Raw genomic sequence first — 22,029 nt, forward strand, 5'->3', positions numbered from 1 at the left:
AAATTTTAAACATTTTTGATGGTGAACCCCCCCATACATGCATAGAGTTGAAAGAAAAATGAGGATCAGTAGATTAGTATTCATCCTTAATATATGTGATGCACTCATCTTTTCCATTTTATTTCTCTCTTTCTGAGTGCTAATTGTGACCTAAATGTTTTCACAGTTTAAAACATTTGTCTTGGTTTCTTGTGGAGAGCAGTGTATTGACCTGACTTCCCTTTGCTTACAGAGTGTGCCAGAGGGCAGCATCTCATGAGGTGAGAGTGCACCTGCTAAGTAGAACACTGCTCCCACACCTGGAAACACCTGGTTCTTGAGCACAATAAAGATTCAGCTAGGACTGAATTTGGGTTCAGCCCTTAAGGACCTGCCGCTCCTTTATGGAATAAATTCCCTAGGTATGCCCTAACCAGATTTGAGTTATGCCAGAGTCAGACCATTCTCAGAGGATGTGAGGGGCAAGATAGGATTGGTTGGAGCTTTCTATTTTTGATGTTTACTTGATATCAGACTTGGCTCCTCCTCTTACTTATTTTGACTATAAACTGTATATTCTCAAAGGCTCAGATCTCAGTAGTTTATTCTTCAGTTTTCTGGTGACTTTCTGATATCCATATTCAGATATTTGAGATATTTCCTCTTATTTGGGTTCTTTACTTTGCTATATTCTAGATAGCTTGAATTTTTTTGCTGAGGAGTATGAGAGTTAATTTACATAGGAATTTGACTTTCATCTTCAGTAATTAGTAAAAAACACAGAAGCTACATGTTTTAATTCTGACTTGGTGCCTATTTAGAATATGTATGCAAACTGTAATTTACTGAGCTATGCTTTGAACCTCAGAGGAAGAATATTTACATTTACATTTGGTACTATTTTTTTATATAGGTTTTTATTTTAATTCCAGTTGACATACAGTGTTATATTAGTTTCAGGTGTACAATATAGTGATTCAACAGTTCCATACATCACCCTGTGCTCCTCAAGACAAGTGCACTCCAGGGGCACCTGGGTGGCTTAGTTGTTAAGTGTCTGCCTTCAGCTCAGGTCATGGTCCCAGGGTCCTGGGGCCCTGCTCAGTGGGAAGCCTGCTTCTCCCTCTCCCACTCCCCCCTGCTTGTGTTCCCTCTATCGCTATGTCTGTCAAATACCTGTCAAATAAATAAATAAAATCTTAAAAAAAAAAAGACAAGTGCACTCCTTAATCCCCATCACCTATTTAACCCATTTCCCCCTCTCCCTTCCCCTCTGGAAACCATCAGTTTGTTCTCTATAATTAAGACTCTGTTTCTTGGTTTGCCCCCTCTCTCTTTTTTTCCCCCCTTTGCTCTTTTGTATTGTTTCCTAGATTCCAGATATGAGTGAAATCATATGGTATTTGTTTTTCTCTGACTTATTTCGCTTAGCATTATACTCTCTAGCTCTATCCATGTTGTTGCAAAGGGCAAGATTTCATTCTTTTCTATGGCTGAGTAATATTCGGTGTGTGTCTTTATCCATTCATCAATCGATGGGACACTTGGGTTGCTTTCATATCTTGGCTGTTGTAAATAATGCTGCTATAAACATAAACATAGGGGTACATATATCCCTTTGTATTAGTGTTCTTGTATTCTTTGGGTAAATACCCACTAGTGGGATTGCTGTATAGTAGGGTAGTTCTATTTTTATTTATTTTTTTATTATTTTTTTTTAAAAGATTTTATTTATTTATTTGAGAGAGAGAATGAGATAGAGAGAGAGCATGAGAGGGAGGAGGGTCAGAGGGAGAAGCAGACTCCCCGCCGAGCAGGGAGCCCGATGCGGGACTCGATCCAGGGACTCCAGGATCATGACCTGAGCCGAAGGCAGTCGCTTAACCAACTGAGCCACCCAGGTGCCCCGGGTAGTTCTATTTTTAATTTTTTGAGGAATCGCCATACTGTTTTCCAGAGTGGCTGCACCAGTTTGAGGTGCCCCTCAAAATTTCTTGCATTGTGTCATCATTGGAAGTTTCTGAAATGGATGCTGCTTCATTGGTATTCTGCTCTTTGCTTTTGTAGCCGCATTTGCCTTTTCTAAGTCCCTAATTCACATTCTTTGAGACTTTTGATTAGTTAACCTCTGTTCTTTTCTCTATCTTGTTGCCATGTTTGGTCCCTAATTTTTTTTTTTTTTTTTTTGTCTTTTCTGTACTTTCATTCTTTTCTTTCCCTTTCATTTCTTTCCTCTATTTCAATGTAAGCGCAGTAAAGTTTGGAAGCACTTATTTCTTCTGGCTTTGAAGAAACTAATCATACCATGTAATCTTCAGTTTTTATGTACAGATTCTTTCCAGCAATGTGGACATTTTAGGCTTCCTTAAGCTCTGAGTGTACAACTTTTCTGGACATTTGCATTTGCTAGCTACTTGGATGATAGTGTATAAATAGAAGAAGTATTGTCATTTGATCTAAAATATAATAATAAAATACAGTAATAATAATATGATATTGGGGCACCTGGTTGGCTCAGTCGAAAGAGCATGGAACTTTTGATCTCAGGGTCATGAGTTCGAGCCCCACTTTGGGTGTGGAATATTACTTAAAATGAATAAATAAATTAAAACTTTAAAAAAATAATATAATGATATGAAAAATGTTTTTGAGCCTTATGAACTTAGTAGTGAACCTGCCTAGTGACCTTGACCAAGTCATTTAAAGTGACATATTTTTTATTTTGTACATTTAGATGATCTCATATTTTAACTTCCCTTCCTTAGATAGAATTTTGCTTACATAGGAAATGGAAGAGCCAAAGATTTAAAAGTCAGAGGACTTTAGGAATCATCTGGTATCTATTCTATTTCTTCTACAAATATTCACCTGGCACTGTTTTGGTCTTGAGAATATATTGAAATCTCTGGCTTCATAGAACTTACAATCTTTTATGAAAAGAAGGTTGTGAAGAAACTGTAATCTTATTTAAAGATTCCTCACTTCATTTTGGTAGGTCCTTTATATGCTCAAAAGAAAAAGGATCTGATTCCTTATATGCCAGATTGTAATTCAGAAACTGTAAAGCAGGAGGAAAAGGACCCTGAATGAGTGAATTAGGACAGTGACTCTCAAAATTTTCTGTGTATGAATCACCTAAAGTTCTTGTTAAAATGTAGATTCTGTTCAGTAGATCTAAGGTAGGACCTGAGATGATGCTTTCAGTTTATGAAACACATTTTTTTTTTTTAAGATTTTATTTATTTGACAGAAAGAGACACAGTGAGAGAGGGAATACAAGCAGGGGGAGTGGGAGAGGGAGAAGCAGGCTTCCTGCCGAGCAGGGAAGGGCTCGATCCCAGCACCTGGAATCATGACCTGAGGCGAAGGCAGACACTTAACGACTGAGCCACCCAGGCGCCCCTGTGAAACACATTTTGAGTAGCAAGGAATTTGTATATAATAGAAAAGAATAGTGTGCTACCATTTTGAGAAGAATGGTTTGGAGCTATGGAACACAGACTTGGAGTTGTGAGTAGCACACCACACTTGGCTTTGGTGAAATGAAATTATAATAGCTGTTAATGGTCACATATTAAGAGGGGGTATTAAGGAGGTGATCACCTGTTTTTTGAATGGCATTCAGAATTGAGATTGGATGGTGGGTGGGTCTAAGATGTTTGAAAAGGTACTAGGAAGAGATGAAGATCTTCAGGTATGATGAAAGTAAATATCTAGTCGGATAAACAGAATTTATGAGTTAAGTTTTGACTAGGGGGAATTAATTTGTAATTGGAAAGATTTCCTCCCCTTTTTATGCTTACTCTAATTGGCATAGTTATTGTAGTTTTAAAAAATGTAAAAATAAATACTTTTTTAAAATAGATAATATAGTTTTTTCCCATAGGCATATTCTATGTGGAAAGTATGTCAGATTTCTTTGTTTTCCGGGTCTGAATAAAGCTTAAATGTTGTGCTTAAGTTGCCCTTCTCCGATCTGTTCCTCTGGGGACAGCTACTTGGAACATAAACTAAACTGGGAGTTCATTTTTCTTCATAGAATTAGCAGAAGACTCTTAATCTTGGAGTGGTGTAAAATGTTCAGTGGGTATTGAACATTTATCTGTAGGGAAAAATTTGGCAAACCAAATCTTGGAACCAGCAGCCTTTTTATTTAGTGCTGTGAATTCACAGTGCTAGTGTTTTCATTTGTGTTTTTAGAAATTTAAACTTTTGGGACACCTGGATGGCTCAGTCGGTTAAGTGTCTGCCTTTGGCTTAGGTCATGATCCCAGAGTCCTGGGATGGAGCCCTGCCTCAGGCTTCCTGCTCAGCAGAGAGCCTCCTTCTTCCTCTCCTCCCTACTTGTTGCTATCTCTGTCTCTCTCTCTCTCAAATAAATAAATAAAATATTTTTTTTTTTTACCAATCTTTATATATTTATTCACACATTTGATAAAAATGTCACAGTTAGAAGTGAAATCATTACAATGTCGTAAGTGACTGACCCCAACTACAGAGTCAAGTTGCCAAAAATCAGAACATGAGCAACACACAGCTCATTAACACCTGCGCACTCACACACTCTGCCCACACCCATCCATGCCCCAACAATCACAGGTGCTAAGTTCAGACGTAACCCAGGGAAACTTTCCCTGGCTTCTGTCAAGTCCTGGGGATGAGAAGAAAGAAATGATCAATGAAAAAGAAGCTGGGACCGGTCGACATTATCTTTCTGTTCTGCCAGCCACTCAGAGAAGTCAAGACATGAAAAGATGGGTGCAGTTATTTCCTTGGCACAAAACTTAACAGGCAACAAAAATGTCAAGGGCTTTAAGTCAGTCTGAGGTTTAGATCCCCCTTTCAACACAAAAGGGCAGCAAGTAGGGAAAAATCCAGCCATTAAATTCTAGGGAAAAAAGAGGAGGGAGTATTGAAAACTTGATCCCTATTCTCCTGTCAGATTGCAACATGACCAAAGCAAAATCAGCCAGGCCAAACTGATAACATCTGATTGTGACTTTATCCAAACAATAAATAAAATATTTTAAAAATAAAAATAAAATAAAATTAGGATATTACTTATTCATGTTACCACTTATTAATAATACCACCACATTGGTGTGTAGGGCCTTCAAGGGGAGGGACTGTATCATGTATTTGTGTTTAGTGCACATATTAAAGGACTTCTTGGGCGCCTGGGTGGCTCAGTTGGTTAAGCGACTGCCTTTGGCTCAGGTCATGATCCTGGAGTCCCGGGATCGAGTCCCGCATCGAGCTCCCTGCTCGGCAGGGAGTCTGCTTCTCCCGCTGACCCTCCCCCCTCTCATGCTCTCTCTATCTCATTCTCTCTCAAATAAATGAATAAAATCTTTAAAAAAAAAAAAAATAAAGGACTTCTTGTTCTGTTAAAAAAAAAATCAGAAGCAAATACTCCTAGTTCTGGTAAAATCTTTTTTTTTTTTTTTTTTTAGAGAGAGAGAGAGCACAAGCAGGGGGAGCGGTAGGCAGAGGGAGAAGCAGGCTCCCTGCTGAGCAAGGAGCCCGAGGTGGGACTCGATCCCAGGACCCTGGGATCATGACCTGAGCCAAAGGCAGACGCCTAACCGAGTGACCCACCCAGGCGTCCCCCTTTTTTTTTTTTAATAAAGTTATTTAGTTAAATAAAAATTAAAAAGGGGGGCTCTGGAGTCATGTAGCTATATTTTTCTTTTTTTAAAAATCCTAACCCTACCTCTTAGTAGTTTCATGATATTGGAAGTAACTTGACTTTTCTGTGTCCAGCTTTCTTTATTATAAAATGATCATATAAATAGTTCATTTCATAAGGGTTCTTGTCAGGATTATGAGAAATCCTGGAAATCCATGGAAAGCTCTTAGAAGAGTTTTTGGCACATAGTAAGTGCTTAATTAATGTTAGCTGCTTCTACTCTTCTTTATTTTATTTTATTTTTTTTATTCTTATGTTAATCTCCATACATTACATCATTAATTTTAGATGTAGTGTTCCATGATTCATTGTTTGTACATAACACCCAGTGCTCCATGCAGAATGTGCCCTCCTCAATACCCACCACCAGGCTAACCCATCCTCCCACCCCCCTCCCCCCTAGAACCCTCAGTTTGTTTTTCAGAGTCCATCGTCTCTCATGGTTCGTCTACCCCTCCGATTTCCCCCGCTTCATTCTTCCCCTCCTGCTACCTTCTTCTTCTTCTTCTTTTTTTTTTTCTTAACATATATTGCATGCTTCTACTCTTCTTATTCAGGAACACCACTACTGCATTGTCTGGTGAATTTATTTTGCTTTTTATTTATTTTATTTTTTTTTAGAAGATTTTATTTATTCATCTGAGACAGAGAGATACAGAGAGCATGAACAGGGGGAGAGGCAGAGGGTGAGGGAGAAGCCGGGAGTCTGCTGCAGGGCTCGATCCTAGGACCTGGAGATCATGACCTGAGCCGAAGGCAGACGCTCAACCATCTCAGCCACCCAGGCGCCCCTATTTTGCTTTTTAAAACAGGCCTGCATATTCAGGTTCCATTATGACAGGTTGGGTACTTAAAATATATACTTAAAATTAGTTTTGGGGCGCCTGGGTGGCTCAGTCGTTAGGCATCTGCCTTCGGCTCAGGTCATGATCCCAGGGTCCTGGGATCGAGTCCCACATCGGGCTCTCCCTGCTCAGCGGGAAGTCTGCTTCTCCCTCTCCCACTCCCCCTGCTTGTGTTCCTGTTCTCGCTGTCTCTCTCTGTCATATAAATAAATAAAATCTTTAAAAAAAAAAAATAGTTTTGAATGAAAACTTAAGAATTTTTACTTTCAGCTACTATAACTTTAATTCATACAAAAAGAAGCCATTCATTCAGTCTTTTTTTCTAATAAACTGTTAATACCTGCTATTTATAAGGAACTGCACTAGGTGCTAGGAATATAAATGGAGCAAACTTGGTTGTACCCCTTCAGTTATTCAGAGGTTAATGGAGAAAGGTACCCCTGAGTATAAGTCAGTGTTGTAAATGATCCCTTTTGTACTGGATCATTAATACATGATCATTTTTAAAAAAATATTTTATTTATTTATTTGTCAGAGACAGGGAGAGCACAAGCAGGGGGAGAGGCAGAGAGAGAAGCAGGCTTCCCGCGGAGCAAGGAGCCCGATGTGGAACTCAATCCCAGGACCCTGGGATCATGACTTGAGCCTAAGGCGGATGCTTAACCAACTGAGCCAGCCATGCCTCCCTACATGTTAAATTTTTAATTTGTCTTCTGGAAAGTGTATAAGCCAAACTTTGGGTGGATTGGCCTTTGTTTTTAATATCTTATCTATTTACTGCAGCTCTTTTATCTGTAATCATTCCTGTTTTTTGCAAATCACTAAATTGAAATTTAAAGAGGTTAAGTAATTCCTCATACAACTATAAAACTCACTTTAAAATCCTACTTAATTTGAGGCGCCTGGCTGGCTGAGTCGGTGGAGCGTACAACTCTTGATCTCGGGCTTGTTTAAGCTCCATGTTGGGTGTAGAGATTACTTAAAAAAAAAAATCTTAAAAAAAACAGAAAAATAAAATCCTACTTAATTTAGAAACTCATTCATTCCACTGTTTTACCTCTTATAAGGTGCAAAGCCTCTATTAGAAAACCCGTTATATTGTCTTTGGGGTTTATGTATCTGCTTTCCTATTAGATTGGGAGAATTTTTAGAGCAGGGACTAATCTTACTTATTTTTGGGCTCCCCTAGCAACTAGTAGAGTGCCTGTCACATGTTAGGTACCCAAAAAATACCAGTTGAGTAGTGAATGGATACATAGATTGTTAGAAATAGAGGGGATTTTAGAGCTCATGGAAATCATAGAGACACTAGAATTTCTAAAAAGAATTCTATATTGGGCGCCTGGGTGGCTCAGTTGGTTAAGCGACTGCCTTCGGCTCAGGTCATGATCCCAGGGTCCTGGGATCGAGTCCCACATCGGGCTCCTGGCTCAGCGGGGAGCCTGCTTCTCCCTCTGACCCTCTCCTCTCTCATGCTGTTTCTCTCTCGCTCGCTCTCTAATAAATAAATAAATAAAATCTTTAAAAAAAAAAGAATTCTATATTGCTTACATAGGGCTACAGCTTTTGATTTTGACTCTTTATTTATAAAACAACTAGTACTGTCTATCACATCGTCTCATAAAAGAAGCCATTTTAATACCAGAAAAAAGTAGGAAGGACAGTCTCAGAGTAAGCACAATTGGTAACTTTACACCTATTTTTGGCATTGGCTGGCATCTATTTAAAGATTAGATTTCAGGAACCATTATCTAATGCAACCCTTTTCTTTTAGAGATGATGTATCTGACCTCAGAGAAGTATCAAAGTTCTTACAGCAAGGCAGAATAAGTGAGTTTGGAACCCAGGTCTTCTGACTACCAGCCCAAAATTTTGATCCAGTCACCTTAGTCTTCATCACATGGTGATACTTAGGCCCAGAGAATTTGTTCCTTAGGTAAGATCATATATCTAGTAAGAAGTAGAGCTGGAACTTGAATCCACATTACCCAACTCCATTTTCAGTAAAAGCTGTGCATTACTTACATGTAATCTTAACCCATTCTACCAGCCCCCATTCAGTAGCAAAGATGGAAATATAAATGATTGAAAGGAAATGTTGGGGGTTGCCTGGGTGGCTCAGTCTTTTTTTTTTTAATTTTATTTATTTATTTGCCAGAGAGAGACAGAGCACACAAAGCAGGGGGAGTGGGAGAGGGAGAAGCAGGCTCCCCGCTGAGCAGGGGGCCCGATGTGGGACTTGATCCCAGGATCCTGGGATCACGACCTGAGCTGAAGGCAGATCCCTAACTGACTGAGCCACCCAGGCGTCCCACTGGGTGGCTCAGTCTTAAGTGGCTCACTTCAGCTCAGGTCATGATCTTGGGGTCCTGGGATCGAGCCCTACGTCCAGCTCTGTGTTCAGTGGAGAGTCTGCTTCTCTCCTGCCCCTCCCCCTGCTCGTGCTCGCTCTCTCTCGCACACACTTTGTCTCTCAGATAAATAAAATCTTAAAAAAAAAAAAAAAGGAAATGTTTTATATTTAGCATTTTCTTTCCTTCAAAATTTCAGATTTGGAGCTTCAGCAACTTCTTCCAGGGGGAGGTCCAGTGTAGCTGCTGTTGCGACCCAAGATCTTGATTCACATCCACAGATTGGAATATTGGTGTACCAGCCATCCTCAGACACCTCACTAAGGACAGGTATGTGAAAGAGATAGTAAAGATAAGTAGAATGAATGCTAATGTTTTTCCTTCCTATTTCTTGTTAGATGACAACAGTTGGCTGCCTTTAAAAGTATAGCCTTTTGTCATGGTAAAAACAAGGCATTTGGCATCTTAATTGAGTGGGGCAAAATATTTTCTTTTCTTTTTTTTTTTTTTAAAGATTTTATTTATTTATTTGAGACAGAATGAGAGACAGAGAGCATGAGAGGGAGGAGGGTCAGAGGGAGAAGCAGACTCCCTGCCGAGCAGGGAGCCCGATGCGGGACTCGATCCCGGGACTCCAGGATCATGACCTGAGCCGAAGGCAGTCGCTTAACCAACTGAGCCACCCAGGCACCTCGCAAAATATTTTCTTGATGGTAAAATATGTGTCAAAATGTTAACAGTGATGAAACTTAGGGTAATTAAAAGTTTTCTTCTTTCTCTTTTTGTGTATTTTTCCAAATTGTATTTATGAGCTTGTGTTAGTTATCTATTGTTACATAACAAACCACCCCTAACTTAGTGGTTTAAAACATACCAGTCATTTATTTTGCTCATGTATCTATAATTTGGATAAGACTTGCTTAGTGGGGACAGCTTGTCTCTGTTAATATGTGGCCTAAGATGAAGTAGCTGGAAGGGTGGGGGCAGCTTGATGGCTGGGCGCTGGAATCATTTGAAGGCTTGGCACACATGTCTGTGTCTTGTGGTTAATGCTAGCTTTTGGTAGGGACCGAAGCCTGGGCTGTTAGCCACAACACCTGCACATGACCTCTCCTTTTGGCTGCTTGGCTTCCTCACAGCATGGTGGCTAGGTTCTAAGAAAGAGCATCCCAAGAGAGCAAGGTGAAGTTGCATGGCATATTTGATTTGGTTTTGGAAGTCACATAGTGGTACTCTGCTTTTTTCTGTTGGTTGAGATAGTCCTAAAGGTCCACCTAGGTTCAGAGGAGGGGTAGACATTGACCACACCACTTGAAGGGAGGAGTATCAGCATCTCATTAGAAGAAGAGCACATGGGATGGAATCTGCCATTGGGCCATCTTTGGAGAATGTAATGTGCCACAGTTTGTATTATTTATTTATTTTTATTTTTAAAAAAGATTTTATTTATTTATTTGAGAGAGAGAGCATGAGAGGGGAGAGGGTCAGAGGTTGAGCCGGGAGTCTGATGTGGGACTCGATCCTGGGACTCCGGGATCATGACCTGAGCCGAAGGCAGTCGCTTAACCGACTGAGCCACCCAGGCGCCCCCAGTTTGTATTACTTTTAAGTAATATATAAAAAGAGGAATATTGACAGAAAATTATAGTGTATGAGTCCAGTAAGAATTTTGTGTCCTTTTCCTAAGTAGAATATTATGCTGAGAATAAGGTGTCTAAACAGGAAGAGGTGAAATAGATTTTGAATTTTCTTTTGTATCAGTAAAGCAGCAAACTGAAAAATGGAGACAAAAATTTGTAAGCAAGATGCAAAATAAGATTTGTAGTTTGGATTTTTTGTTTTTGAAAAAAAAGCTTTTATTTTAGTTTAAAGGCTACTTTTTTTTCTTATTTTAATAATTGGAGAATTATTTGGGAAACTGGTTTCTAATAGGATAGATTTGAGAAAGTAGTGTCAGTGTTACTGTATGCATCAAGTTTGTTTTGTCTATCTGCTTATTTTAAGGAAAACTATGTAATCTTTTTTAGGATTGTACAATTTTACCTGCTAAATTTCTGGTAAATATTTTAAAATTTCAGTGGAACAAGAAAACTTGCAAAGTTGTAGAGTATTTGGCTGTATTGTTATTTTTAAAAAAGACTTACTTGGGGCGCCTGGGTGGCTCAGTCATTAAGCTTCTGCCTTCGGCTCAGGTCAAGATCCCAGGATCCTGGTATCGAACCCCACATCGGGCTCCCTGCTCGGCAAGGAGCCTGCTTCTCCCTCTCCCACTCCCCCTGCTTGTGTTCCCTCTCTCCCTTTGTCTCTTTCTGTCAAATAAATAAATAAAACCTTTAAAAAAAAAAAAGATTTATTTATTTATTTATTTGAGAGAGAGAGCATGAGTGGGGGAGGAGCAGAGGGGGAGAATCTCAGGCAGACTCCCTGCTGAGCAGGGTGCCCGACTTGGAGCTCAATCTCAGGACCCTGAGATCATGACTTGAGTTGAAATCAAGAGTCGGTTGCTTAACTGACTGAGAGCCACCCAGATGCCCCTATTTGGTTGTATTATTGAACACACTTAACTCACTGATTATATGAATTGCCTTTGGCAGGTTTCAGTGTAGCTAGTACTTAATTTCTGGATGTAATGGGATAATATTTTTAGGTAATCCTATAAGTATACATGGAGATGTTGGTCCATTCACTATAGGTGGGAAATAAGCTATATAATAAACTATAATTAATATATACCAGTATGTATGTGTGTACACACACACACACACACACACACACACACTCATACTCATCTCTTAGGCCCAGAAATTTTTTTTTGCTGTCTAGATATGAGCCTAATATGGCAGAGGTGATTCAGTTCTATTTCCCAACTACTCACAGATATCTTAAAGTGGAAAATGACTGAACCAGCTCTTGTGACAATAGAGGTAATATCAGAAGTTTGCCCTTAACTGTGAATAATCAGAATTGACTGAGTTTGTGAAACAATATATTTTAGTTCAAAGGTGTAATAATTGGGAAAGCTGTTTTAATTTTTTTTCATTTAAAAACATGATGTTTGGGTGCCTGGGTGGCTCAGTTGGTTAAGCAACTGCCTTCGGCTCAGGTCATGATCCTGGAGTCCTGGGATCGAGTCCCATATCGGGCTCCTTGCTCAGCGGGGGGTCTGCTTCTCCCTCTGACCCTCCCCCCTCTCATGTGCTCTCTCTTTCTCATTCTCTCTCTCAAATAAATAAAATCTTTAAAAAAAAACAAACAAAAACATGATGTTTTCCAGTAGACATAGATTGGGAATAATGAGTAGTGTAAAATATTATGTCTTAAATAACAACTACAACAAATACATGTGTATATATACAAACATATATAAAGCCTGTAAGCATTAACTTGCCTTCTTTTTTTGTTTTAAGCATTTTTACAGCCCACTTTTGCTTTTAAGAAGTCTTGAGTAGGTAAATTGCTGATAACATCTTTTACAGGTTTATCTTGCCTTCATTCTGCAAGGCCTGTGTCTGAGGGGATAAAAATCCCTTGAATGAGTGAAATACTGCTTTCTGACTGAAGCTAAAACAAACAACAATAAAAACTTTTGAAAACACCCTATAGAAATTGCAAATATGCTGGTGTTTACTCTGTGGCACTCAATTCATGGAAGGAGGTAAATGATAAGGTTCTCTTGTGAAGATGAATGACTATTGGGGCGCCTGGGTGGCTCAGTCAGTTGGTCACCTGCCTTTGACTTGGGTCATGATCTCGGGGTCCTGGGATTGAGCCCCACATTGGGCTCCCTGCTCACTCAGCCGGGAGTCTGCTTCTCCCTTTCCTTCTGCCCCCCCCCCACTCATGCTTGCTTGCTCTCTCTCTCTCAAATCTTTAAAAAGATGAATGACTATGTAAATATTTTTTTTAAAATACAAAAAAGATTTTTGAATAATTGTGGAAGGCAGAAATTATATTTCTTTGGGGTTAGTGGTTATTCTACTTATTCTGATTTCTAAAATTATAATGACTCTCAGTTGAAAAATGGCATTCAGTTCATGCTTACACAGATTTTTGGCAAAATAGAAGTTGTGTGACTTTCTTCTCTTGAATTCCCCACCCCCATTATTAAAAAATATAACACCTTTTATGTTTGAAATGTTTAACAAAAGTGTTTAAAATTTATGGTAAGAAAGTGATTGGCATAACATAAAATTTACCATATTGACTATTTTTTAGTGTACAGTTCAGTAATATTAATAAGTATATTCACATTGTTGAACAACCAATCTCCAGAACTTTTCATCTTGTAAAACTGAAACTCTGTACCTGTTAAACAACCACTCCCTTATTCTCCCGTCCCTCTAACCCCTGGCAGCCAGGATTCTATTTCTGTCTATGAATTTGACAACTGTAGGTACCTCATATAAATGGAATCATACAGAATTGTTTTTTTGTGACTGGCTTATTTCACTGAGTGTGATGTCCTCGAGGACATTTGATGTAGTACATGTCAGAATTTCCTTTTTTTTTTTTTTGTAGAGAGAGAGAAGGAAAGAGGGGGGCAGAGGGAGAGGGAGAGAGAGAATCTTAAGCAGGTTCCACACCCAGCATGAAGCCTGAGATCATGACCTGAGCTGAAATCAAGAATCGGACACCTAGCCGACTGAGCCACCTAGGCATCCCAGCATTGTTCCTTTTTATTATTGAATATTCCATTATATAGTTATGCCAAATTTTATTTATTTACTTTTTAAAGATTTTATTTTATTTATTTATTTATTTATTTTAAAGATTTTATTTATTTGAGAGAGAGAGACTGAGAGGGGGGAGGGTCAGGAGGGTCAGAGGGAGAAGCAGACTCCCTGCCGAGCAGGGAGCCCGATGCGGGACTCGATCCAGGGACTCCAGGATCATGACCTGAGCCAAAGGCAGTCGCCTAACCAACTGAGCCACCCAGGTGCCCAAAGATTTTATTTTTAAGTAATCTCTACACTCAGTGTGGGGCTTGAACTTACAACCCTGAGATCAAGAGTCATCTACTCTACTGAGCCAGCCAGGTGCCCCTTGGTATACCAATTTTAAAAATTAATTCATCAGGGGCGCCTGGGTGGCTCAGTTGGTTAAGCGACTGCCTTCGGCTCAGGTCATGATCCTGGAGTCCCTGGATCGAGTCCCGCATCGGGCTCCCTGCTCGGCAGGGAGTCTGCTTCTCCCTCTGACCCTCCCCCCTCTCATGTGCTCTCTCTCATTCTCTCTGTCTCAAATAAATAAATAAAATCTTTAAAAAAAAAAAATTAATTCATCAGTTGATGGGTATTTGGATTGTTTCTACTTGGCTGTTATTATATTATCTCATCATTTTTTTCAAAAATTTATTTATTTTATAGAGAGAGTACGAGCTGGAGGGTAAAGGGAGAGGGAGAGAGAATCTCAAGCAGACTCTGTGCAGAGCATGGAGTCCTTATGCAAGGGCTTGATCTCACAACCCTGAGATCATGACCTGAGCCGAAACCAAGAGTTAGATGCTTAACAGATTATACCACCCAGGTGCCACTATCTCATCATTAAACAGTTTCTCCTTTGTATATTTAATATTATACACATGTTCAATATAATATGTTTAAATGTAATATAAATATACATATATTGAGGGATATACTCAAATTTTTTTAGTAATAGGTACGGGATCAAAAAAATTTGGAGGTTACTATTCTAGTCCAGAATAGTCAGAAAACAACTAGAATTATCCTGTTACAGGTCTGATTATACCACTTATAATTATATTCTATTACCTATGAAAACAGGTAAATTTCTTAATGTGATGTTTAAGGAGCTGTACCTTAATGGACCCATACTTCCTATCTGTTTTCTAGCTACATTTCAGTCTTGTAGCTTAGTGCTACCTTTTAGATTATTCTCACCAAATTCCTTGTAGTTACTTTAATACCTGATGTTCTGCCTTTGAGCTTTTGCCAACTCTTCCCATTGCCTAGAATGCTGTTTCCTGCCCACCTTGCCTTTTTAGGGATACTATGATATATCATTTAAGCTCCAGCTAAATCAGTTCTCCGAAGTGCTCCCTGGCTTATCCAAGTCAATTTAATTGCTTCATTTTCTGCGATAACTCTGTATCTGGTATGTATCTTTATTATAGCAGCTCTCAAACTAAATTGCAGTTATTTATTAGTATGTCTGCATCCTTTCCTAGACTGCTACCTCCTTAAGGACAAAGAAGGGGCCTTATTCATCCAGTACTTGTATAAGTGAATGAGTAGTAACCTTGTGGGTGAGGAACTTGCATGACCTTGAGAGTGATGCCTTCTGGATGGAGGTCTACCCATTATCTCAGTTTTCAATTTTTTTGTTATATTAGTTACTTTAGGTCCATACCTACACAGGTTGAGGGTGAGCTCAGGAGTTCATAACAACTTTATGGAATCACTTCCCTGAGGACATAGAGAAAAGGAAAAGAAAAAAAAAAGGAGTTTGGTCTGCCCACTTGAAGGCAAGGGTTCCCCTCGGAATTTTCACCCCTGGAGGCTTTCTGTTTTCAGATGCTCTTGCTGCTGCTGCTGTATCCACCACAGAAGACCTTGGGGGACTGGAACATGAGAGGATGGGGAGAAAGAGAGAATAAATTCCCAAGGGATTCACCCCTCTTTTTCTGAGCTTTATTTTTATTAAAGACTATTTATTTGACAGAGAGAGAGAGTGAGAGAGAGCGTGCACAAGCAAGGGGAGCAGCAGGCAGAGGGAGAGTAGGAAGCAGGCTCCTTGCTCAGCAGGGAGCCCGATGTGGGGTCCATCCCAGGACCCTGGGATCATGACCTGAGCCAGAGGCAGATGCTTAACCGACTGAGCCACCCAGGCGCCCCATCTTTTTCTGAGCTTAGAAGTTCCCTTTCCTAGCTTTGAGCCAGGGCTAGAGGGCTTCTCCTGTATTTCTTTGCACCTGCGCCATAGTGCTCACTTAGGAGTTTTGGATTGTGTTGTGTTTAGGCTGGGAAATACTAGAGGGAAAAAATGGTAAACTCACAGCAGGTTCAGTGATACTTTGAATTCTGGTGCTCTTCCCAGATCCACCTGTAATAATTTTCAGGGTCTTCCCGTAGCTGTTCATGCATTCCATCCAGGTTTTTTTTTTTTTTTTTTTTTTAAGATTTTATTTATTTGACAGAGCACAAGCAGAGGGAGAGAGAGGGAGAAGCAGGCTCCCTGCTGAGCAAGGAGCTGGATGTGGGACTCAATCCCAGGATCCTGGGATCATGACCTGGGCCGAAGGCAGCCGCTTAACCGACTGAGCCACCCAGGCGTCCCTCCATCCAGGTTTTATAGTGTAGTTCATTGAGAGATAAATGGAGGTGTTTGTTTACTCTGTTACAAAATGGGAAGTCTTCCCAACACTTTTGTTTTAACATTTTATTTTGATACAATTTTAGATTCATAGGAAGTTGTAAAAAGAAGAGAGGTCCAGTGTGACTTTTACCCAGTTTTCCCCAGTGGTTATATTTTACATAGTTTAGCATAATACTCAAGCCAGGAAACTAACATTAACACCAACTTTTATTACGAACATTTCAAATATACAAGAATATTGAAAGAATAGTACATTGACCATCTGTATATCTCCAACTGATAATTCAATAACTTAAATGTTTTGCCATACTTGCTTCATATGTATATATTCTAATATGTGTGTATTCTCTTATCTGTGAACCACTTGAAAGAACATTGCAGGCATGAGCATACTTCACCCCTAAGTACTTAGTTTATCTTCTAAAAAAAAAAAAGACATTATACTTTAATAAACATTTAATAAAAGCAAATTATTTTTCTATATAATTCTAATACCATTATCATACCTAAGAATACTAGCAATATGAACTTGAGGGGGACAGTAGTCTTAATGTTCCAGGGCTTTCGTTTTGAAGTTGACTCCTGAAAGCTTAAGTTATTGTTTGAGAAGATGGCCCTCCTGATAATGCACTCTTGGTGATAGTTTTGAGTGTTTGAGCTCCTATCATGTGCGCAATTCAGAGCCCAGGGAGCTTCCTGATTCTGTATTCTTGTTTTCTGTCACTCTCCCCGCAGCTCAGACTTCCTAAAGCTGTCTGAGCAGATACTCAGAATAGTCCTTATCAAGAGATTATAATTTTGTCAGACTGATTTAGGACTAACACATAATTTTGGTTTTAGTCATTAGTCAGGAAGTTACAGTTACAGTTACAGTAGTTTTTGATAATGGTGTTGTGTAAGGATTGTATCCAACTGTAAAGTAATTGAAAACCTGGCTACAAGGCTTAAACAAAGAAAGGTCTGTTTTTCTTACGTAAGTCTGGAAGTATTGGCAGTTGCTCATGTTGCTTCAGTGGCTCAACAATGTTGGGGCCCATATCTTTGTGATTTGCTTGGCCTTCATGGTCCTGAGATAGCTACAACTCCAGCCTTCCAGCCACATTTAAGGAGGAAGGCAAAAGGTCCAGACCAAGCAAAAGCTTTCCTATTAGTGTTTCTAGCAGGTTACTTCTAATGTTTCCTGGACCAAAATTGGGTCCTATGGTCACTTCTAACTGTAAGTAGCCTTTTGGTCTCTATAGTGAGCAAGGAGGAAGAAAGGATTTGGGAATGGCTTTTTGGGCAGCCAGTTAACAGCATCTGTCACAATTATATGATTGCGTTCGTTTTATTTCAGAAATTCATCTGACATCAGTGTGATATTCAGCACATAGGTGCTTTACAGTTACATAGTAACATCTTACTGGGTACTGCAGGAAACAAAAGGAATTTTAAATTTAGTTGTGAAAATGAGCTTTTTGGTTATGCAAGGTAAACTTGAGCTTGAATTTTGGGACCTTGGGCAGGTTTTAGAATATGTAAGCGTCTGTTTTCTCATATGTGAAATGGCGTTAATAATACCTGACTTTTAGGGTAATTGTGAAGTGGGAAGGAGATAATTTATTTAAAGTACTTAATATAGTGCCTGCTGCATTGGTGGTGTGACAAGGAGATATTATTATAATTGGTGGGTAGACGTTGTGCTAGAGTGGAAGAGCATGGACTTCATAGTCAACAGACTTGATTTGATTCCTAGTTCCACTACACAATAAATGTATGGTCTTAGGCAAATCATGTAATCTCTTGACATAGTTTATTAACCTGCAGTGTTTACCTCTCAGGATTGTTCGAAGCATTAAAGATTATATATGTACAATGTGGCACCATGTAAGCTCTCAGTAAAAAGCATCTGTTCCTGCTATTTTTAGTTATGATTTCTGTAATTTGGGATCCATATAATAGGTAGGGAGTCAGTCATTGAATTTACTTTAGAAATTTATTTGAGGTTTACTTTATTTGTAGTAAAAGGGATATTGTTGATTAGTAGTGAAAATTTTTCATCTGTTCCAAAAAATCAGCTGCAGAAACTGGACAGTGTTTCTGTGGAAAACAAGACTTTTTTTTTTTTTTTAATGAAGAGTTTTATTTTTAAGTAATCTGTACACCTAATGTAGGGCTTGAACTTACAACCCTGAGATCAAGAGTCACATGCTCCACTGAATGAGCCAGCCAGGCACCCCAACAAAAAGACTTTTAAATTTAGTTGTGAAGGTGAGCTTTTGGTTATGTAAGATAAAACTTGGCTTAAATTTTGGGACTTTGGCATAATGGTATTGTGTTGTGAATCTTACTTACTCTTTTTTGCTCAACACTATCTTTTTTTTTTTTTTAAGATTTTATTTATTTGAGAGAGAGAATGAGAGACAGCACGAGAGGGAAGAGGGTCAGAGGGAGAAACAGACCCCCAGCTGAGCAGGGAGCCCGATGCGGGACTCGATCCCGGGACTCCAGGATCATGACCTGAGCCGAAGGCAGTCGCTTAACCAACTGAGCCACCCAGGTGCCCTTTGCTCAACACTATCTTAAGATTTAAACTTGTTTGTTTATTTGTTTATTTATTTAGTAGGCTCCACTCCCAGTGTGGAGCCCAATGCAGGGCTTGAACTCACAACCCTGAGATCAAGACCTGGGCCGAGATCAAGAGTGGGACACTTAAACAGCTGAGCCACCCATGTGCCTCAAGATTTAAATATATTTAAAACCTATTGGGTAACTACTGCCTCTTGTATAATATTCCATTGTATATGGATTTCTACATTTTATTTACTTGTTTCTTTAATGGGTCTTTAGGTGTGGCTTGGAAACTGCTAACACAGATAATATTATTATGCATTTCCTTATACATATTCCCTATTGAATTATGCAATGGTTTCCCTATGGTATATACTGAGGAAAGGAATTACTGACATATGGTCCATACACATACTTAATTTCACTTAATATTCCCATATTGTTTTCCAGAATGGTTGCCCAGTTGATGCTCCTACCAGTAGTGTATTAGGGTTCCTGTTTCCTTAAATCCTCACCAGCATTTGGTCTTATCCATCTGTTTAGTCTTGTCAGTCTGATGGGTATAAAGCAGCGTTTTGTTTTTCTTTTCTTTTCCTTTCTTTATTTTAGAGAGAGAGAGAGCACGAATGGGGGGAGGAGAGACTGAGGGAGAGGGGGAGAGAGGATCCCAAGCAGACTTTGTGTTGAGCACGGAGCCTGGCGCAGGGCTTGATCCCAGGACCCTGAGATCACAACCTGAGCTGAAATCAAGTTTCAGATGCTTAACCGACTGAGCCACCCAGGCGCCGCAATTAGTGTTTTGTTTTAATTTACATTTCTGTGATTGAGAGTGAAATTTGGCATCTATTTATTTTTTATTTATTTTTTTTAAAAAAGATTTTATTTATTTATTTGAGACAGAATGAGAGAGAGAGCACATGAGAGGGGGGAGGGTCAGAGGGAGAAGCAGACTCCCTGCCGAGCAGGGAGCCCGATGCGGGACTCGATCCAGGGACTCCAGGATCATGACCTTAGCCGAAGGCAGTCGCTTAACCAACTGAGCCACCCAGGCGTCCATGGCATCTATTTATTGATACCAGGGTTTTCCCTGCATATTGACTAAAAATACTACCCAAATAAAACATATTTGTTGTAGATATTTTTAAAATTTGTCTCTTTTCTTTTTTTCTTGTAGTTTTACTTTGTGTTGTAGGTATTTTTAAAATTCAGATCATCTGTAATATCCTAATCTAGAGATAATGGCTATTAACATTGGCTGTATCTTTCTGGTCTTTAAATATTCATACACATACAAATTCGTACACACACAAATATATATTTTTGTTAATAGGATCACATACCTGTGTATGCTATTTTTTGTAATGTACACTTTTCGTTTCACAATGATTTATGACCATTTTTCTGTATTGTGGAAATGTATCTACATTACCATGTAATGGGTGCATATTATTTCATTTTATGGCTTTAAGTTATTTAATCTTATATTGTGGGACATATATGCTATTTTTGTTTTTGTTTTTTTTTTCTCATTAACAATGCTTTGGTGAACTGTTAATCAAGCCTAAGCCTACATTTTGATGAGGCAAGGCTAGAGGGATTATGCTTTTGCTCTCTTTGTGAAACTGGATTTATAATAACAAGTTGAGGCTGTCTCAGTTTATTTTCCGCTTGGATTCTAGGGCAGCTATTAATGCTTCATTTTATAAAGACAACATCTAGCCCTCCATGTTCCATGGCTAGAGTTTAAAGACTCCCAGTTAGGCTTTATTCTTTCTCTCTCTCTTTTCTTACTTTGTCAAGGCCTGGTTAACAAAGGATAGTGGAAGAGTGGATAGACCTGTATTTAAATAGCCTTGTCTCTTCTGATAGAAGGGCTGCTAAATTTCAACTATAAAGAACTCATCTAAAGTGATAACTTCATTTTATTTTTTAAAATGTTAATAGCTTTGGGCACCTGGGTGGCTCAGTTGGTTAAGCGACTGCCTTCGGCTCAGGTCATGATCCTAGGGTCCTGGGATCGAGTCCCACATCAGGCTCCCCCTGCTCTGTGGGGAGCCTGCTTCTCCCTCTGCCTCTGCCTGCCACTCCCCCTGTTTGTGCTCTCTCTCTCTCTCTCTGTCAAATAAATAAATAAAATCTAAAAAATAAAATGTGAATAGCTTTTTATTATAAAAGTAAAAATGTTTGTTGTAAAACTGTTGAGAAAACATAGAAAACCATAAAGAAAATAAAATTCCTGTAATCCTACTCAAAGATAACTGCTATTACAATTATACCTTAATAGTTTTAGGTGTTTTTCTAGATGGTGTGTGCACTGGCTCACCAGAACCAGTAATTAAAGAATTATGCAAGCCCAAATCATTGGTAACTTGATGTTAGCAATGGTGGGAGTAGTTACACCATGGAAATGGGCAAATGATATAATCAGGGCTTCCTTCTCTCTGCCTAATTCTATCCAGAGCCAGTTTTTCAGCACAGTACTGCATTTATATGTTATATCAATAAATACAGATCTACTTCATTTTTAATGGCTTCATAGAACTCTATTATATAGATCAATCGTTCTTAGTGTGGTCTTTGGAGCAACAGTATCAGTGTTACCTGGAAAAACTTTATGCAGATTCTTGGTCTCTACCCAGACCTACAGAACCAGAAACTCTTCTGTTGGGGCCCAGCAGTCTATGGTCCTACAAGCTCTGTAGGTGATTCTGATGTATGCTAAAGCTTGAGAACCAGTGGTATAGATATACCATAAATTATCAGACTGGTCTGATGATTTCTGTGTGATACATTCCTAGATATATGTTCATTTAAATGTGTTTAGATGGATATTGCCAAGTTGTATTCAAAAAAGGCTGTACTAGTTTCCATTCCCACATGAAGTCTACAGTTTCATTTTAGGTTCTAGTTCCATGTAGAGAAAAACAGCTATGTTAAATATCTTCTTTTCTAGCTGCATCTATATCCATTTATCCATGCTAGAACTCATTTCACTGGCATTGTCTTCAACAATAAAGTATTTTAGGGCGCCTGGGTGGCTCAGTTGGTTAAGCGACTGCCTTCGGCTCAGGTCATGATCCCGGAGTCCTGGGATCGAGTCCCGCATCGGGCTCCCTGCTCAGCAGGGAGTCTGCTTCTCCCTCTCCCTCTCCCCCCTCTTGTGCTCTTTCTCTCTCTCAAATAAATAAATAAAATCTTTAAAAAAAAAAAACAACAGTAAAGTATTTTAATGTTGTTTCTGCTTTTGAGAAGAGGACAGTTGAGACATAAAAAAAACAAA

The 22,029-nt window shown here is 39.2% G+C and overlaps 1 protein-coding gene across 17 annotated transcripts in view; it reads left to right on the forward strand.

The window, feature by feature from the left end:
• Window positions 1–22,029, forward strand: part of NUMB (NUMB endocytic adaptor protein) — a 185,171-nt gene that overhangs the window by 42,001 nt on the left and 121,141 nt on the right. For 12 of the 17 annotated variants that reach the window (XM_081830289.1, XM_081830292.1, XM_081830291.1 and 9 more), the window contains exon 2: window positions 9,064–9,194. The exons of the other annotated variants lie outside the window; for them this stretch is intronic. The gene's annotated coding sequence lies outside the window, so the exon portion shown is untranslated. The remainder of the gene's footprint in view (window positions 1–9,063; window positions 9,195–22,029) is intronic. 17 annotated transcript variants of the gene reach the window in all.

Source organism: Leptonychotes weddellii, chromosome 9 (genome assembly GCF_054177405.1).
Source record: "Leptonychotes weddellii isolate Sample4059 chromosome 9, ASM5417740v2, whole genome shotgun sequence".
Lineage (NCBI taxonomy): Eukaryota > Metazoa > Chordata > Mammalia > Carnivora > Phocidae > Leptonychotes > Leptonychotes weddellii.